Raw genomic sequence first — 20,447 nt, forward strand, 5'->3', positions numbered from 1 at the left:
AATTTGGCATGTCATTTTGCATAAAATTAGTCATTAATATTAGTCCATGTGCATGATATTGAACTTTTTTTCATCGTGGGATTCAATCTCTCTCCCTTCAGACACTTGATAAAACAGCCATTTTACATTTTGTTCTTGAACGTGAGCCATATATTAAAAATAAAGAAAGGTAAGAAAAGCATTGCGATCTGCATGAGGGAGACATCAAAGTTTATAGACCCAATTTGTTGGAGGATTTTCAAGGTCACTGCATTTTTCTTTTTCCACTGCTTGATATCCTAAGTGCTATGATAGGAATAGATCCTTGGACAGCCTTGGCGCTTTAATGAACTATCAAGGCATGTTCAATAGATTTTCTTTTCAATGGGCTCTCAAAGCTTAGCAGATTATAAGTAGAGCATCTGCAAAACACATCATCTTGTGTGAGCCATTTTTCCCGATCTTTTAAAAATTAAATGCATTCTAACTAAGAATGACATCGTAAGCTAAGAGGAAATGGCTATCAGATATGATCCTGCAGGCACACATTTCTTACTTTGTCCTAGCTTTCCAATATTGTGGTAGGATCACTATGTAAACTCTGCAGGATTGTAAAATTTTGTTGGAAAAAATGTAATATTTTACTCAATGTGACAATTGGAAGTTAAATTACTGCTTTCCTTCCTTTAAAAAAATATTTTCTGGGATGACCTTGGACACTGGACAACAAATACTCCAGTCTTCCTTGGCTCAGGTCATCTTTCCCATGTGCAAGTCTGAATCATACAGACAGCACATGTTATACTTAGGAACATATATGTATATAAAAATATATCCATGTAATAACAATGAGTGAAAAAGAGGTCATGTGTTTGAAGGAGTGTACGGAGGGGCATCATGGAGAGTATGGAGTGGGAAATATAATAAAATGATAATTTCAAAAAACATGTTAGCAAAATTAAAAAAGATGCTCAACAAATTGTTCTTTCCCATCTCTTTGTGGACATTTCAGTGTAAGTAAGTCATTTGGAGACAACTTTTAACTAAAGAAATTTGACTCTTCTTACTGTACTGGGGATGGATCATAGTCAAGTATCACTTTCAGAATTTTATTCAAATAGTGATCACAACAGCATTCATTTCTGTAGGTGCTTATGATTGGGTTTAGTTTTGTATACATAAAGTATTAATAAACTATAGAAATTCATTAGACTATTTTGGCGTAAATATCTGGGGTTAAATAGCAAATGCAAATACTTATATCTCTACTGTCTGTCTACAGCTATGTTATTTCTTCTGAGTCTTATTTTCATCTTGAACTGTGTGAGTGCCATTTGTTCCATCCCAGTCCGTGCTCCTGTTCACATTTCTCTGAAATTGTGTCCAGACAGTGAGACAATGTAAGAATTAGAAAATACCATTAGCAATCCAACAATTTCCACTTGGACTGGGGACTCTTAACTTGTGGCTGTTCAATGTCCTTTATTGACTCCATGGAGCGGGCACTGATCTAAGATCTCATTCTGGTTCCTTTCATTTCTCACAATCATGTCTCAAAGAATCCTTTAAAAATATCCATTTCCCTTAAACTATTTTTGTTGAGGAAACTGGGATTCACTAAGGAAAACCATTTGGCCCCATGTTATCTATCCCATGCTATACAGGAAGAAAGAATGCCAGGATTCAAGTTCATTTCTTTTTAATTGTGTTTCTATGCACATCTATTAATACCCTTGTCTCTATTCATTCTCCATGTTCTGCAATGGCACTTTATTCCAGATAATTTCTCACTAAAACGTTATGCAATATGAAAGCCATGGTGGTGTTGATCGCTTTTCTCCAAGACAGTAAAAACATCTGAGTTATTGTTTCAAAACAATAAAAAAAATTCTTACTAATTACTGATTCTTTTCAACCACACACTAGCAACTTCTAATTAGGGATTCTTCCTCCCATTGCTGACATACTCCTGCAGGGACCACCAGTCAACCTGCAGACCAGCTGTGCGTGCCGTCCTCTTTTGCTACACACTTGTATGGTCTCCTCTCTGCCTTTGCCCATTCTCAGTCACATCATCACCACCAGACTACGTGCCTCTATGACATGTTTAATTAATTGTCATCTTTTCATGTATACACCGTGTTCTTCCGGGCTCTGTTCTTTTGCATTGCCATGTACCAATGACCATAAGACTAGACTGCAGCAATAGCTAAGTAAGCAAAAAGTCACTTCTCTTCTTAGAAAAATAAATCTAAATTTCTGAATATTTGTTAGCATTACTCAATAATGGTGTTTTCATGGCGGAGTGTGTATTTCTAAAGCCTTTCATTTAAATATGGATACCGCAAGTCATCTAGAGGGAAGCAGGAAAGGATTTAAGTGAAAGAAAACAAGATTGGCCACGAGTGATTTATTATTCATGCTGGGTGATGAGTGCACACGGTTTTATTGTTCTTTCTACCTTTATATGTGCTAAAACCTTTGAAGACAATTTAAGTATCTCTTTAAAAGGAAGTGCATGCTAGCTCCCTTTTGATTTAATCTTTTATGGAACAGAATCCTTTTTGAAGTAATGTTTTACCTTATTCTCCGATTCCTCTCAAACGAACCCTCTTTTTTTTCCCAGTACGAGGATAGAATATACGACATCCAAAATTTTGCGTACATTATTTTATGAAAGCCTAAAAATCCTGCCCGTAAAAACTCCAAGGGAATGTCTTGTTATTTTTGTTTTGTGGAGAGTGGAACTGTTTACTTCACTTCCTTGTCTTCATTGCACTTGAGTAAATGGTGGTAGTCATGTGCTTAGGGCAACATATTGCTGGCTGGTATGATTCATAGTTTTTATTTTCTCGATTTTCAAACAAGCTCTGTGCGATGGCTGTCATAATTTGCTCCATCTCCCAGATGGAGAACCTGTAGCAAGGATCTTTAGCTACTTTGGTCACACTAGCTATTTCCTCAATGATACCTGTCCATTTTTGAACTTTCCACACTATTTTTCAAATCCTCTTTTAAAGAATGAAGCTGACGCAACTCCACACCCCGACTGTCTCGGCTCTGGAGCAGCTCTATTCCTGTACTGATTACACAACCACATGCCCTCCCTGAAACTCTGACTTTCCCACAACGTGGGCTGCCATTCACCAATGGCCCTGTGCCTCTGATGTCCACCAGGCAGGTGGGCAGAACAATATTCAAAGTTGCTCCCAATGATCCTCACATACTAACACTCATTTGAATGACTCTGTTTCTGGTTGGCTTAAAGATCAAACTAAGAGATCTGAGGCCCAGCAGAAGGACCCTAACAATGCAGGACCCCCGTGAACCCTGCTTCCATTCTTAAAAAGTTTCCATAGTACACTGCCATTCTTCGGTCCTGTCACTTTTAATGGCATTTTTTATAGCATTACTGGACTTTGCACACCTAACTCTACTGTACCTGCAATGGAATCAGTGCACGAAGGAAGTTCAGAAAATCTGTGAAGAGCTCCTTTAACTCGTAATTAGTTGCACACTAGAAGCATGTCTGTTTCAGCATACTCATAGGACAGGCCGGATGCCAGTGCGTGAGATATCAATTTGAAGGGAACTAAGAACACAAATGGCAGGTTAAGTAATGAGGCACGTGCTGAGGAATGAAAGGAACATTGGAAAGTTCTCAGTTTGTCTAAGAGATATTGTGGGGGAATACATGTGGAATTTTACCTGTTTAATATGAGAAATATTTAGAAATGAGAAAGAATGTAAGAACCAAGAGACAGGCATCAATCTATCAGTTATAAGTATATGAGAACTTGTCTTTGGTAACCATGATATCAATTTTTGTTAGTTTAATTAAACACCATCAGGCCCTTCATTGACTTAAAATACAACCAAAAACATACAGATATATTGTTGTTTATAGATGCTTCTAGAGCGACAGTATTCATTGACTTAAAATACAACTGAAACCATGTAGATATATTATTGTTTATAGATATTTCTAGGACTGCAGTACAAAAGAAAGGGTAATGTTAACATACACAATATGTAATTTACTGGAATATGAGAAGCTATTTTGAAACAATGTCTGCAAGAGTTAAGATGATACTGCACCTTATATGTAGATTTGCATCCGCAGTCAGATGCTATTTATACAGTTTTAAGATATAGAATATCTTCAATTCCCATCATGATAAGTGCTTATCATTTTCTTGAGTGGCAAAGAAATATTTTTATATAGTAGCTCTCGTGCTGCACTCTGCTGCTCCTGTGGGTACCAGAAAGGATCCCGGAAAGCAGGTTGATGCCTTTCTTCTCTGATTTTCTTTCATTTTTCTTCCTGTATTTTCTTTTATTCCTTTCTCCCCTTTTTAGTTTTTTTAATAATAATATATGCGTTTTGCAAACTACTATTGTAGAAAATAGATACACACACACCTCACAAAAAAGAAGGAAAGAAAAAGAAGAGAAAAAGAAGAAAAGAAAGAAAGAAAGGAAGGAAGGAAGAAAGAAAGGAAGAAAGAAAATAGAAAAAAAACATTACTTGGGACATTTTGTTTCTCAACCCTCAACATCTGTTAGCAAGATCCCTGCCATGCCCCTCCCCCTCAGTGATTGACTGATTGTTTTGCCTTTGTATAAAAGCCCATATGAGTCAGATTTTCCCTTGTGAATTTCATTTACTGGTAATGTCAAGTGCAAATCCTTATTAGACCACAGCGATGCACTGTGTAAACCTCTTTAATCACCTAATTGTTTTGCCGGGAGAAAGAGCTTGGGCAGGAAGAATAAAATTCCTTTAGTGATTACAGTGGCATCCTCCAGGCTTCTAGATTAAGCAACATCAGAGAAGCGAAGACTCTCAACTCCTTCAGTGTACTAATCTATTACTGTACCCTGGCCCCCTTTATTTTTCTCTTTTGTTGTTTTCTGAAAGAATCTTTATCTGTGCACTGGGTGTGATTAATTATAGCACAATGCATTAAGATAGCATTCTTTCTCTGACTTAGCTGTATTTCAGAGAAGTTTAGTGATATATAGATAAGCTTATCTTGACATACAGAATGATTTAGAGACAGAGACCATAGCTTCACGGAGAAAAATGTTCTTTATGGCTTTCTAGTCAGCTCACCAAAATTTGTCAAAAGACAGTACCTCCAAACTGTGTATGTCTTAGCAATTTTCCAGCTGCATTAAAAAGAAATTGTTTTTTATAAACCACCGCTGCCATGTCACTTGGTTTTATTCGCTCAGGCATTTTCTTAAAACCTGAGTCACAATAAACCCTGTTACCAAGGCAGATAAAAAGGTAAGCAGTATAATGAGAAGAGCACAAAATAAAATAATTTCATCTATTTATTGATGATATAAAGAAATAAATCAGATATTGGTTATTTTAAGGATAGCTTAAATCAAGAATAAAAAAATCTCTAAGTTCTAACGTAGGTAATGATAACAACTAGAAACCAACTTTATCTTGGAAAATGTGAAGTCATGATCCAAGGGGAGCCATGAGAAACGTAAGAGCTTTGAGACTTTGAACATGCAAAAGCCACAGAAGAATTAGAAGATGGTTATTTATCAGAGCAATAAATTGTGCTATGACTTGTGCGTGTGTGTGCCTGTGTGTGTGTGCGTAAGTGTGTGTGTGTGCACGCACGTATATGAATAAATTCAGCATGTCTTAGTCTGAAACTCACAGATTGAATTTCTTCAGTGTGCGTCTTGCCTGTCAAAATGTGGTGTTGTCCTTTCTAAGCCTCTCTCAAAGGGCTCTCGCTGCTATTGGCATTACTGGCTCATTATTAAAGGTCTTTGTGATTGGTTAATCCAAGGTTTCTAGAGGCCACTGACAATATACAAAATGATTATTTTATTATTATTTAGATTGAATATCATGGCTTTATTTAAGCACCTTCTTCGAGGCAAAGGGGAAGGATAACAGGATGGAGTATTTGTGAAGGGGTGACCCAGGAAAGGGGACATTTAAACTGTAAATAAATAAACTAACCAATAAAAAACACTAAGAACTGCCCTAATGAAAGCACAGGCATAGCCAACACGGTCGACCACAGATATGTGCTGACCGTCCCTCAGTAACTTTCAGATCTGTGCACCTTCTTGAGTGAAGCAGATGTTAAGATGGAGGCCAAAAGTTCTAGGAGTCCTTTAGCTTCCACTGACTGCTCCCTGTGGGCTGTAGAACTCCTCGGTTTGTCTTCACAGACAGTCCTTAATGTTAGGGCAGTAAGTAATTCCGAGGAAACAACGCATGAGGTACCAATGCAAATGCCCACACCAAGACACTAGATAACCTGCCCAAATCCACATCTGCAGTCTCCAAAACTATTATTACAGCCATACCACATTGCAGTTCTCAACATTGACAATGGTTAAAGGACACTTTAAACCAATTCACCAGACAACAGAATCTATACTAACTATCCAGCACCACAATAAACACGTGAGGTAATAACTACCCTCATAAGAAAAACATAGATTAATTTTGCTTCAGTGAGTGGTTTAGAAGTTACTGACTGATTGTCAGCGGTTCTTCCAGAGGGATGAGGTAGCACACTAAAGTGACAGGATGTCACAAATCAAAACCATTTACTTCATGGGTAGAAAATAAAAACAAATGAAGTAGTTGATGGGCCCTTCCCCATTATTATCCAGTACTGACACGTGGAGACCAGGGTATTTAAACACCAGGCTTTGATGGATCTTGATCTTCCAAACTCTTGTAGATTCCATACGAGGCACCTGATTATTATTAAAAACAAAACAGAGAAGGAAGTTGGATTATGCAGTGTGGTAGAATGTACAACCAGGATGCCTCAACCCCTGGACACTGAACTGATTATCTTGGCTACAATTTCAAGAAATCCAAATTACTAGTGGGACAGTATGTTACATCCCTGACCCTAATGAAAAATCCCTCAGTGGAGTATCAATTTTGTATCATAATAGAAAGAATATGTCAAGTTGGTTCAAATGCAAACCGCTGTACCATGCCTGTTATAAGTACAGTACTTCAAATGCAACATTGAATCGAACAAAAAGTCTATTGCAACTTGTGATAGTCAACCTCTTAGAACATGTTATACCTTAGCCTGTATATCCATTTTCCTATGTTTGTATTCCCAAAGTTTATTTTGTTCAGTTTTTAGTACGATATCATTTTTTAAATAAGCAGCATGTGAAAGATGATGGTGATTTCTGAAATCTTTGATCTTTGGCACATTATTAACATTCTCGTTTCCTCTCTGGGAGACAAGTCAACAGCCCTTGCTCAGGGAGTTCACCTTAGGTATGAAAAGAAGTGTGAACATGATACATTACTGTGTCAAGAGTAACAAAGAGAACCTGTCAGGTTATATAATTTCATTACTAACTTAACGAAATGTAGACAAGCACATGTAAAATAGAAGTGTAAAAACCTCATGTGTAAGTAGACCAGCTCACCTCAGTGGCACTGAGAACTTTGAGGGCCAGAGCAGACGTTATATTCAGGGTAGAAAGCAAAAGCAAGCAGTTAAGGGAGGGCATTTCTAACATCCTTCACAGCCTGACAGGGATGCTTCCGAAGAGCATCCCTTGTAAATTCTGCGACTTATCAAACTTGACGTCACTCAGCCAGTCGACTTTCTTGTGGTGGTGTTTGTCTAATTTGCAGTTTTATTGCCATTGCTACATAACACAGTGTAAGTATTGAGAAAATGTTTGATGAATGAATGATCATCCAATAATGGAAGACATACAGGTCGTTATGATACAAAGTGAAAAATATTAATTTTTCAAGTTCATTACTATGCCAAAAAAAGACTATACTTGTGTTCTTCCTAACACAGAAGATACTCTGTTCCGGAAAATTTTTCAGCATGTTTTAAAATTCAAACAATGATAACCGCAAGCCACGAGCATTTAAATTAAGACAGGTAGATTTTGATGGTGAAATTTCAGAGTAGTTCAAACACTTATTAGTCTGATACTCATTTAATATTTGATTGTGTAACAAGCAAGCAGCTGCTTCCTGAAACTGAAGCTCACCACAGTCTCTGTCTGAAGAGACATGGTGCATGTGCCCCCATTTGGTGAGATTACGGAGTTGCAGATAATTACTGCTAATTCTCACATCAAAACGTCTTGAGGGGAAAAAAAGCCCCTTAAATTGTAAGATTTTTTTCATTTTAAAACTGGGAAGAACACTTCTAGCTTTCTTGCTTAAGTCATGACTCATGCCATGCATACAATTATAAAATACAAATTTATAAATTTGAAATGTTAGGGGTTCCGTGCGGTCTGAGGAGGCTGAACAGTTTGGGTATGAATTCACTGGCAACTTTGCTTACCACCAATTGCTATGTGGTCTATATTGTCGAGCCAGTATGAATAACAAATGATATTCACAGCTTTATATTCGTTTTCGCCAAAGTTGACAAGACCCAGGGACAGCACTTATTGCTGTGAGGACTGATTGATGAACAGGAATTTGTGTGTGTGTGTGTGTGTGTGTGTGTGTGTGTGTGTGTGTGTGTGTGTGTCTGTGTGTGTGTCTGTGTGTGTGTGTGTGTGTGTGGTGTGGTGTGTGTGTTGCTCCTACATGGCTCTGAAACCTTGTTCCAAAGAAGAATTCCAGAAGTGACCAAGGGCAGCACCCCCTCACATTTCTTCATTCTGAGATAACACTGTCACAGCACAAAACCATCAAATTTGCTTAGCACGTATCTCTGTAAGCGCGCAGCTTTAACAGAAAAATCCCCCAATCTTCCTTCTTCTCCCTGAGGACTACCTTGCTGGTCTGCCGCTCTCCTCCAGGTACATGTGTATTACTGGGGAAGAGGAAGTTCCTCAACAGCCAGGCTCACTGGAGAGCCAAGGTACCAAGAGGAAAACGTTAGGGTCCATGCAATGAAGATGCAAGGCAAGCCTTTGTTTTGCATCCTTCCCACCATTTCTTACTTGTTAAATTGGACACAGTTACTGTTAATAGATTTCAAGTTATCTCCAGAAAGTAGAGCTTTATTTTGTTTTTGTATGCAATATTTGGGATAAAAACCTTGTGTTGTGTGCATTTTGAGCAACCACTATACCACTAGGCATACCCAGCCCAAAAGCAAACCAACGTTGTACAGATTCCGGTGAATGTTAGCTCATTCTTCAAAGATTCTCCGCGGCTTCCTTCTGGAAGTTTGGGTCATTTTGTTTCTTTTTTGTTAAGTTAAAAAAATTTAAAACAAAGCAACAATGAAATTTCCTCTAAGCAAAGTTTTGATATGCAATTTATAAGGTAAAACTAACTGCTGTAAAATATAGGCATAACTGCCAACAGCTTGTGACATCAGACGTAAGATGCAGTTCTCTTTATTGATTTGATGTAATGAGTAATATTGACGGAATTAAAAACTGTTTTAAGGAGGACATTGGCATTGACAACAACATATTTGTATTTGATTTGAATGCCATTTTGAGAATTATGTTATAAGCCTGGTTAATATCTCATTGTGTAACCTCATCAGTATGATATACCGATTCAGAAAACATAGATGTCTACCATTTATAAAGAGACTAATCTTACCTGCAAAATTTGGAGTAAACTTACTTGTCCTTCAGCAGATACTAAGCAGGCAATGAAGAAAAACATGTTGTTGTTGTTGTTGTTGTTGTTGTTGTTGTTGTTGTTGTTGTTACTGACTGAAATAATTACTAAGGCCAGAGAGCTATGTTTTCTGAGCATAGATATAAATAAAAAACATTTTATTTTAATATAAATATGTTATTTACCAAAACAAATGTGGTGCTAGGTTAACTATTGGGACTGGTGCTAGCTTAACTATTCTACAGAGTAAATGTCACATATAGAGTCTTCATGAAATTTTTCAGATATATCACAACAATCCGTAATAAATAAAATAATGAGATCACACAGTTGTAGAGGGTATCCTTCTTTCCAACAGTATTACTATGATATTTATAACACTGACTAGTATTTATTCGTGGTTGTGGGGGAAACGAAGGCTGAGGTAGTGTGATCACTTAGATGTGCTGGCCTCTAGGCGTCGGCTGAAACCACGGGGTGTCTTCAGGTCTGACGTGCATTTTGTAAACTGGAGTCTATCTGACTGCATGGATTGGCAGGCTCAATCCTCCAAGGAGCTCGCCTTTAGAACATGGGCGTTGCCAGTTTCTTTGTTGTGGAGTATTACATTTTCAGTAAAAAGGGCGTTGATATCTACTAGGTAAATGTTTTCTGATTGTGATTATCTAACTACAAAGGCATAATACAGCAAAAAGAATGCAAAGTTAGAAAAAGTAATTCCATAAACAGAAATAGTCGGATTTAAAAATAAAATGAACCTATATTTTTAACTCCTTTTGTCATAGAAATTTTACTAGGAACAACACCACACGCGCACACACACACAAACACACACTCTCACACACACACAATCACAGAGACAAAAATAGTAAGTATAACAAATACTATCTAGCTTCTAATATAAATATATATTAAATATTTTTAATTGTATTATTAGTTGGGCCATGATGACATCAAATGCGTTGTTGTTCCAGTAACCAGTAAAATCGATGATAAAGACTTGTGCAAAAGATGTTGTGAAAAGTTTGTCAATGCTGCCCCAAAACCTCGAAAAAGTTCATTTCTTATGTTAAACACTCTCTCTCGCTGTCGCTCTGTCTCTTTGTCTCTCTCTCCCTCTCTCTCTCTCTCTCTCTTTCTCTCTCTCTCTCTCATTTTCTTGCATACACTGTCACAAAGAAGTCATTTCTTCCCTAGTTTTGGCTGACTCTGCTCCTCTATGAAGTGTGCACCTGGATTAATAAATCACCCTAAGGTTTCCCGTGCCCACTCCCTGTTGTTTTCTTTATAAATCTGAAGAATTAGCAAAATTTGATGGCACCATTTGTTTTAGGGTGGATGCTTAGAACAGTTTCTTATATTGTAGAAACTCCTGTAAATTAACGTGTCTGTAACTTTACTAGGTATGTGCGATAATGGTTTGTTTATGATCAAAAGTCAATTGGGCACAGAAATATCACAGGAGCTGCTGTACAGTGGGAACTCTCAGCACTTAGGAGTTGAAAGCACTTTAAACATTGTTATTGTTACAAACTCAACCTCATTTTCCAAACTATAAAAGCGATGTAGTGTATGCACGACCTGTGTTTTATAAGACTGGAAATGGCACTTTAGACATGCTAGGGCTCACAACGGTCACAAAACCTTCATGGGTCTGCATGGGTCCTCTGCATATGCATTACTGTTGTGTAGCTTAGTCTTCTTGTGGAACTGACAATTGGAACAAGGGGTTTGTCTCTGCCTCTTTGCCTATTTTTGGACCCTTTTCCTTCAATTGGGTTGCCTCCTCCAGCCTTGATATGACAGGAGGGGTTATGCTGTTTGATATCCCTGGGAGGCGTGCATATTCTGAAAAAAAAATGGACGGTGAGTTTGGGGTAGGAAGAGGAGTAAGAGAATGGAAAATGTAGTTGGGATGCAGAATATGAGAGAAGGATAACTTTAAAACAAAAGAATAGGGATGCTCCTGGAGAGTTACATAATTCTTGGGTGCTGTTTTCTAATAGGAAAGACAGCCAGGATTATTATTCCTTTTCCCCTTCAATTTGGCTTAAACTTGAATGCTGTAAGTGCAAGGTGTGAGAAACTTTGAAGAGCATCTCTCTACTTATTGCTACTCGCCATCGCTAGTTCGTTCAACCCAGTGAATAGAGATCTCATTCTCCTCAATTTCCAAGATCATTGTTGAATGGACTTGGGAAGTAGCATTTTCTTTATGCCATGTTTCCTCCTACTTCTTCCTTATGGTCAATACATAGAAATAGCTGAAGCCCGGAGACATGACTGAGCAGCAAAACGTGCAAACAGATCCATCAGTCAACACAGTTCAGTTCTCAGCAGCTACGAGGATGGGTGGGTCAGAACTGCCTGTTACATCCTCAGTAGCAGGCCCTCCTAACTCTGGGGGATACTTATATTCATATGTGCGCATACCCACACACATACATGCATAGTTAAGATATAAAAATAAGAATTTGAAAATAGCTGACTGTAGTTTTTTTTTTATAGATGGTCACGGTAGATGGTCAGGAACCCGGACATACATTATATAAAAAGATAGAGCAAACCTGGTTTGAAGATGTCAGCCTTCCTTTTTTGTTTAAACCTGTTGGGTAACACCTCTCCTGAGTGTCTTTTGTAGTTGTTGTTCTTCTAACTTATATTCTGCATAAGCAGATATTGTTCAGATAATAGTATTACTCAATGATTGATTTTTCTCTAGCTGTCATGGGTCACTTTTGTAATAACATTGATCCTATGACCAAACAGCCAAATATCAAGAACTGATATTGAGGAAATAGCTGTAGACACGGTTTTAAATGATGCGTGCTATATTTAGGATTTAGTTACTGTTGCTTGTAGTTTTAAAACACTACCAATCACCCAAGGTGTTGACCATGCTCTGGCCCCTCCCAGATTCCCTTTTGTTGGACCTGGCCTAACTCAGGGAAGTGATAACCCTGCCAGCCCACTCCAAAGACTTTTGAATCTGCGGATAAAAGACACATGCACAGTTAATTCTTTATAATTTGCCTTCTTGGCACAACTCCTGGATGCAGATTTCTCCCTCATGGAAAGGCATGCCCCTTTGCAATTTATTATCTCTGTCCCTCTACTCACCCTAAACTTAGTGGCTAGCCCCACCTAACCCCTGCCAAACATACAGGCCACCTACCTGTAGTGGAGGGCAGAGACACACGGTTGAGTTCTTCCTCCAAAGTAATGCAGAAAGGCCCGTTCTCCTTCCTTGCATCTACCTTTTCCTCCTGGGACAGGAAGTCCTTCCTGTATCTTCTACCTAGCAATTAGCTCCCGGGCTTTCTTTACTGGCAATCAAGAACCAATTGTGGAACAAGACATTAGTATCAGAACCTCAATTTACAAATTATAATGATGCAAATTACACAATCTAGGCAAAAGTTTTATCATTTCAGCTTGAATCACCGTATATTACACTTATAAATTCAGTATTATAAAAGAATCAAATAATAAATACCGGATCATAAGATGTATTGTGAGATACAACACAAACACCATATTACCCTTTTGTTTCCTTTTTTCTCTCATTGAGCCAAGAACTGTCTCCGAAGCACAATCTAGTATTAACTAGAAGTCTTCAGCTTCAGCTTATGGGTGCTAGAGTTATAAACATAAGCATCACACAGATCCAAGTTCATGATTTACAGCAGACCTGAGATTTTATCTTAAATTTCATGTATATGAATCAAAGAAACGTAAAACGGAAGTAATTTCCTTGAAAACAAGAATTTTAGGTACTATTATCTGGAATAATAGTTTACCTTGTAACTCATGGTAAAATCACAATGCTCTTAAAATTGTTGTTTTGCTTCAATGTAATTAAATGAAATATAGCTGTTGGTACTATACAAAGAAAGCAATCAGTTGCCGTCTCTTCTGACCTGAATACTTTCTTCAGATCTCATAATACATAATGATTTTTAACAATCTGAATAAATTGGGAAAAATAATTAAGTGACTTCCTAATGATTCTCGGTGACTTTTTAAACATCTGTCCATTTGAACTTGAAAATTGTGTTTAAAGTGAATCACATGCCCTCAATTAGTACTGTGTGTAAAGAATATCGACACAGCCACACCAATGGCAAGTACGTACCAGGACCCAGACTTGCCAGGAATTTGAATTTTAAGCTGCTGTACGTCGTACCACAGTCTGTTGTTCTACTTCACTCTGAAGTTATTTTTAAAATACAGCATTTAAGACTTTGATTTCTTTCCATGACTCTATCTTGGCTGGCAGAAAATCAAATATTCTTAGGACAAATAATGACTATACATGAAATATCAAAACTGCCACTCAGGAAATATCCTCTTCTACAGAGTGTAGAGGAGCTTTTCATGTTTGTTTTCTGGTCAGGAGACACTGCCTATTGTTCAGAAAAGAAATACTGAAAAGCACAGACACATGATTAAAGCAAATTTGTCTTTAATCAGTAGTGGGCATCTGGGTACATCTTACAATGCTCACTCCTCTGATGGCTTAGTGTACTTTATTACTTTAGAAAGCTTGCAACGTAAAGCTACAGGAAAGGAAAAAAGTCAGGGTTCTGCCACTTTAAGGTTCGTTGTCATCACTATTTTTTATCATTCATTGTTTCTTAATGTAAATTGTGTGAACCTCTGATTCTCCACTCAACACTGTTGGTTCAATTCAAAGCTAAAGTTTTATAAAATCTGGCAATCTGCTCCTAATATATTTTTGATACTACCACCTACATATTCTCAAATATTTATTATAATGTCTTCACTTATTTCTATAAACTTCCATGAAATGATAATCATTCATTCCTACCTTCCTAAGGTTCTCACCAAAATTTTCTAGAGTAAGCCTGCAATAAGTAAGGAGAGTAAAACGATGAATATTGCTTTTAACTTTTTGGTCAATCCTTTCCTTTTCACAAATAGCATTGTTCTGTAAGCAAAGGCCTTCCTTTGGGTGTGTAGTATGCATAATAAAATTCTTGGATAAAGTCCTAGCAGATTGCTGAAGGAAAGAATAATAAATGAGTGATAAGTGTCCAAACAGTTACTGTTGAAGCATTTGATGATTTAAATCTCCTACCGAGAGCCACCATAAAGAGTTCACAGAAAATTGCTCCCTTCTAACCTTTAATTGCATTATTTAAGTGCAATGGTTCCTCTACTGAATAAATCACAAGTAATAAACTCTTTTTCATTTATTATGCAAAGTCCTCGTCAAACATATTATGGGTCTGCAGAGAAGCCCGGCATTCTTCATTGAATCAAATAAGAAGTGAGGCAGCTAAACTGATTTGCGGATGTAAGAGAATTTTAATTCACTCGCGACAAGCAGAGGTTATGGTGAAAAGATGCACAGTGTACTTGACGCTCTACAGAGGCCTTCACACGTTTCAGGCTGTATTCGTAAATCATTATTACAGTGGCATGGGAAATATTATTTTTAAAATATATTAAGCAATGCAGATTACTTCCTTTAGGTAAATGCATGATCAGTAAATGTTCCTTTTTCTTCTCAAAAGGAATAATTGTATTTCTATTTTAACGCCTTTTTAAGATATAACATTTGCTATTTCTCAAATTATTACTGAATTGATTAAATTGTTTTGAATAGAAGTAACTATAAATGCAATTACTATTTTAATTGGGATTCCAAATTAGTTCCAGTATTGTAATAATTAGTCAAGAAGTGTTTAATTAGCACTGTTTTAATAATTTTATTTTATATAGACCCTATATTGTATTTAATAAAAATTATTGAATGCTACTTGAATATTTCAGGACAAGATGCTATTGAAGGTCTGATATCTGTTGATCCTTCTGCAGACGTGCTACCATGTTTCTTGAAGTAAGAAATAGATGTGACAGCAACACCTATGAACCCCAAATACTTTTTAAAAATGGATGGTTCTAGTAGTACAAAAATATAGTGTCCATAGACCTAAAGTTTCCCGAGAATTAGATTTGGAAGCTAAGGTTAATTATACAGAAAAAAACAAAACTTTTTAAGCTACAGACAATGGCTTAAAATATCGGTGTGTATCATTAAAAGTGTTAGTAACATTAAATGTCATCTGTAGTATCTTACAGTCATACAATTATTTCAAAAATAAAGTTTGTGACATTAATAACATGCCTTGTTATTGAGAACTTGAGAGGGAAAGCCATGAAGGACAGGGTTATAAACTACAGTGAGAGGAACAGTGCCCCGTCAACATCCAGTGTAGGCTTAATGTACACTCGCCAGCAAGCCAAGCAAGCCAAGGAAGAAAAACTATTCCAATGAGAATTCATTGTGCAACCTGTTGTATCAAGGAAAATTTTTGGAAGTTTGGGGATTGTTACTCTATCTTTCTACCTTAGCAAAGACAGGATTTTCTAATAGTAACTCGGTTTTGCACATTGTGTATGAATTTGATCATTTTCTAGGGAGTTGCTTTCTTGTCATTTGCAATCTTGTTAATCTTGAAAGAATCCACATATATTAAAAAGTTAAATCAAAAGATTTAACTAGACAAAAGATGCCTAGTGTCTTACATCAAGAAATATTGGATGTAGACTGTTTAGCCAAAAGATACAGACAAACAGAGTACATTGAAATCTAAGGTTACATCCTAATATTTCATTGTAAATAAATATATCTTACTTATAATAGTATGTTCAATGGGCTGGTGTCTCTGGTTTATTGTGGGCCTCCAACTCTACCATTTTACAAAGTGCATTTCTTCACAAGTAAAATAGGTTGTCTTTTAGTCCATTCTTTCATAGAAGTGGACAAAATAATTTTATATCAATATATTTACAAATAATATTATATAGTCAATGTGCAAAATAATTCACACACATTTACACACACAACATTCTAACTTATGTAGTTTCTCTTTAAATTTAATATATTAAGTGGTACATATATTAAAAGGTAAAACATCAATTTAATGACGAAACATGTTTTAGAAAAATTACAACCTTGAAGTTGTAAACAATCTATTAAGCTAACAAGAGAAAAATACTTAAGTGAGAATTTGTTGCTCCATAGGTTGGCAAAGAGTATGCAGTCAGTCTTAATGAGCAGGCCATACTCTGATATCTGTCTTCCTTTTCATCCCTTTCCCTGCCTGTACCTCTTTATCTCTTTTTCTCTCTGGCTTTATACTGTCTATATTTCTGTGAGCCCTGCAATCTACCTTTTTCCCTCGTGTCAGTAGCCCACAGTAGAAAACAAAATACAGACTTCGAGCTCAGAGTAAATCATATAAATGAATCTGTGCATGTCCAAATGGGATTTTCATGCCAACTGTATCACTACAAAGTGAGACCTACACAGTGCCAGTGGGTCATCGAGTCTAAAATAATCCAGGACAAGTGTGAAGTGGATGCCAGAAGTTCCCCCTCTGCAGTATTGTCCTTTGATTTGCAGCCAGTCCTTAAGGGATGTATTGCTCTTCAGGATGGATACTGTCTACTGCAGAGAGAAGTTCATTAAGACTGAGCAGCAAACAATAAAAAGCTCCTCAGGATGGTAAAGAGTAACTTTAAAAAACACAAGATAAAGAACCTACTCAACGAGAAAGGCTGTGTTTAGAGAAGGAATTTCAAGTGGGGATGAGAACTCTGTTGATTCCAGGTTTGATTTGAAGGTGGGAAAGCCTCCCTTCACATATTTCAGTCTAGAGCCGATGAGCAATTGCGGCAGCTCTCTTCCCCTGCTGCTTCTGTTTCATTCCGCAGCTGTGTGCATGAGGCTCCCCACTTCCTGTCTGCAACTAGAAGTGAACAAAAGACTTTAGACCCAAATTCAATCTGAGCACACATAGATAACTAGTCATCTTATCTAAAATAGACAGTGCATGATTTTGACTTACTGCACACGTGGATGGTTTGAAACCAACCTCTATGAAGTTACTTTCATTCCCCTTTAATGTTTGAAATATATGCTTCAAATTATAGATATCTAAATCATTCCCTCTTGGCCTTTTGTGAATTGTCTGTAAAGAGCACTATAGAACTCTTTTAGATAAATAACCATTTAAAAGTAAGTTGATTCCCTTATTATAAGATAATGATGATATTTTCTTTGAATATCTACATTAAAGAAACTTTTAAACCCTGATGTCAAAAGACTCATTGTTCTATATGAAGATTTTTATAAAGAATTACTTACACATAATTGAAAAAGCAATCAAATGGTCTAAAAGTGTATCATCTTATACATTTCTTTTTATCATTGCTTTTGCTTAATAGTCACAATTTTAAATGTACTTTTCTTCTTAATTGGGGTTGTCTGTTCCTGTTAGGATGAAGCTGTAACAATTAGTATGGGACTAAAATTATCTCAAGTCATTTTAGAAAGTTGATACAGAACATAACAAGCAAAACCCAGAGGAACATATTGGTAAGTTTTATACCAAGGGATAACCAGTATTAATACTTTTGAAGTGGTTGCATTGGTTACATATGTATCCTCCATCCTGAACTGATATGCACAGTAAGTCCAGTGACACACCTTCTCCTTTCAACTTTCTTTCTTACTTAATGTTTTTGAATAGCATGTTCATTAGTGCAAAATGTCAGAACCTGCAAAAAGACTAAAATTCGGTTTTAAAAGACACCATTCCATTAAAAGTTCTGATTCTTTTCATAGCAATGACAAAAATCTGTTGTCTGTATGTGTGCTATGGTCTTCTAGCTGGTCTGCCACATCTTGCCTCAATGGGAGAGTTAGTGCCTAGTCTCACAGAGACTTGGAGTGGCAGAGTGGAGGATACTGAGGGGAGCCTACTCAGAGGAGAAGGGAACATGGAGATGGGGAAGGAGTGTGGGAGTGGGTTCCTGGGAAGGGTCAATGAGCAGGATGTAAAGTGATTAAGCATAAAAATAAACTTAAATTTAAGAGAGAAAGAGAGGGAGAGGGAGAGGGAAAGGGGGAGAGAGAGAGAGAGAGAGAGAGAGAGAGAGAGAGAGAGAGTTTCCTGATGCACGCATTCTTTTCATCTAGAGATGTAGCAACCAGCTCCAAATGAAAAACAAAACAAAACAAAAATTCCAAAACAAGAAAAGAAACAACAACAAAAAAAACCCATTAAGGTTGTCCCACTGTGATATCTCCACTCCAGGAAATAGGAAACACTTCCATATTTAAGATATACTTGTGTAGCTGTTAGCACAGCAGGGCTTATTGGTATTTATATAAGTACAGCATCAATCACACTGTAACAAGAATATAGGAACAGCAACATGACAGCTAATGTTACCCAGGCTACACGTCAGAGCAGCAAAACAAAGCAAGGCATCTACATTTAAACTCTCTCTGGTTTATTCCTATTTAAAAAAGAATGTTTAAAATGATGATAATGGTGGTGGTGGTGGTGGTGGTGGTGGTGTTGATGATGATGATAGAACTTCCCTCAAGATTTTGTGAGAATTGAGCACATTTCCACTCGTACTCAGGAGCACACACTCCTGTAGCTATAGCGAGAGACTATAGAGACAACACAAGATAATTGTGAGAGAGAATTTGGGAAGTGACTTATTTGGTTTCAGCCTGTGGCCAGCCAATAGGAATGCTTGCCTTGTCTAACTGGTGTGAAAAACGTGAAGATGTGGAGTCTTAAGAAAGACCTTTAGTTCTTTGGTAAAAATGTAATGATTGGCTTCTAAGAATCCATAGGAGGAAAAGTGCACAGGCGATTAACTATTCCAGAGTCCCGGATCTTAACTGGAACTTTCTTTTCTTTTATCCAAGCTAGCTTGTTTATGCTAACACAGTCATTTGCAAGTGTATATTAATGCACTTCTGAATAAGCAGATTCTAGCTTGGGTGGAATATTGTTGTTTGAGGAAGGGTATAGCAACACTGATTAATCTGTGGGCTCCATTTCATGACGTTTGTATTGGACATTGCAGTACATGGAAATAAAACCATCACACATTAGAAACTTGCCTGCTTATTGATACAGCACAGTTGGGTATTTGGTAGTCTGGTGAGAAGAAACTCTGTAAAGTGGTAGATGATGTCCTTAAGGAATTGAAGTGTGTGGAGAAGGGGAGAAGGCTCAGTGATAGTCAGCAGTCAGAGGAGCTCTATTATATCAAAGAAGGCAGGAACAAGACATACATCAGATTCACATAGGTCGGATCTTAGGAGCATGGTCACTTTATACCTGTTGACTACAGGATATCCTGAGTTAACCCTCAGGTTTGCTAACTCATTACAATGATTCAGGAATTCTGAGAGTTTTTATCCTAGTGATCTCATAGAAGGCAGAGTATAAGAAAGGTTGAAATGTAGACTTCCTGTCAATACAACACATGGAGTTATCAGGATCACCACTTCCTCCTATCCTTGAGTTAGAATAATTCACACTAGTATTGCCAACCAGAAAAATTCAACTAAGTCCCTTGTATCCACCTGATATTAGGGTCCCATTCACCAATAATGCCTTTTTAGGTTTCTTACATTAATACCTGGAATTTTGTGTTTCTGAAAAGATGAGGTCACATGTTTGACTGTGCTGTCATCAAAGCCTCCAATTAAATGAAATATTCTACCAGATAAGGCATTTGAGTAGCTACAAGTCTTGGTACTAGGCAAGTCTTGTATTCTAGTATACTTGAAACACGTGAATCTATTGTTTTAATCTAAATTAGTATGCAGTTAAATTATTAATTATAACGTAGTTAATAAAATAGAGATCCGAACAAAAATGTTTTTATAGCTCTATCACCCAGCTCAATGGCTAGTATGTGACCTGCAAATATGTGAGCAAAAAACACAGAAAAAAATGTGAGTTCACTTCAGGTCCAGTGTTACAAGATTAACAGCACTATGGAAGGCTTTCTGGAGAGTGGCAACAAAGTTCTATAGGCA

At 37.1% G+C, this 20,447-nt stretch overlaps 1 protein-coding gene and 1 long non-coding RNA gene across 2 annotated transcripts in view; one reads left to right on the top strand and one right to left on the bottom strand.

Moving 5' to 3' along the window:
* Nucleotides 1-20,447, top strand: part of Erich1 (glutamate-rich 1) — a gene marked incomplete at its 5' end in the record, with an annotated part of 52,793,804 nt that overhangs the window by 19,106,516 nt on the left and 33,666,841 nt on the right.
* LOC120097405 (uncharacterized) overlaps nucleotides 1-20,447 on the bottom strand; it is a 70,285-nt gene that overhangs the window by 4,734 nt on the left and 45,104 nt on the right. The window contains exons 1-4 of one of the 2 annotated variants that reach the window (XR_015639888.1): nucleotides 19,521-19,761; nucleotides 17,140-17,343; nucleotides 12,738-12,888; nucleotides 6,557-6,726 (exon numbers count right to left, since the gene is read on the bottom strand). This is a non-coding gene — a long non-coding RNA (uncharacterized LOC120097405). Of the gene's footprint in view, nucleotides 1-6,556; nucleotides 6,727-12,737; nucleotides 12,889-17,139; nucleotides 17,344-19,520; nucleotides 19,762-20,447 lie in introns of those variants that run through there. The other variant, XR_015639889.1, reaches the window with a different exon arrangement.

This window comes from Rattus norvegicus, chromosome 16, assembly GCF_021556685.1.
Source record: "Rattus norvegicus strain SHRSP/BbbUtx chromosome 16, alternate assembly SHRSP_T2T, whole genome shotgun sequence".
NCBI lineage: Eukaryota > Metazoa > Chordata > Mammalia > Rodentia > Muridae > Rattus > Rattus norvegicus.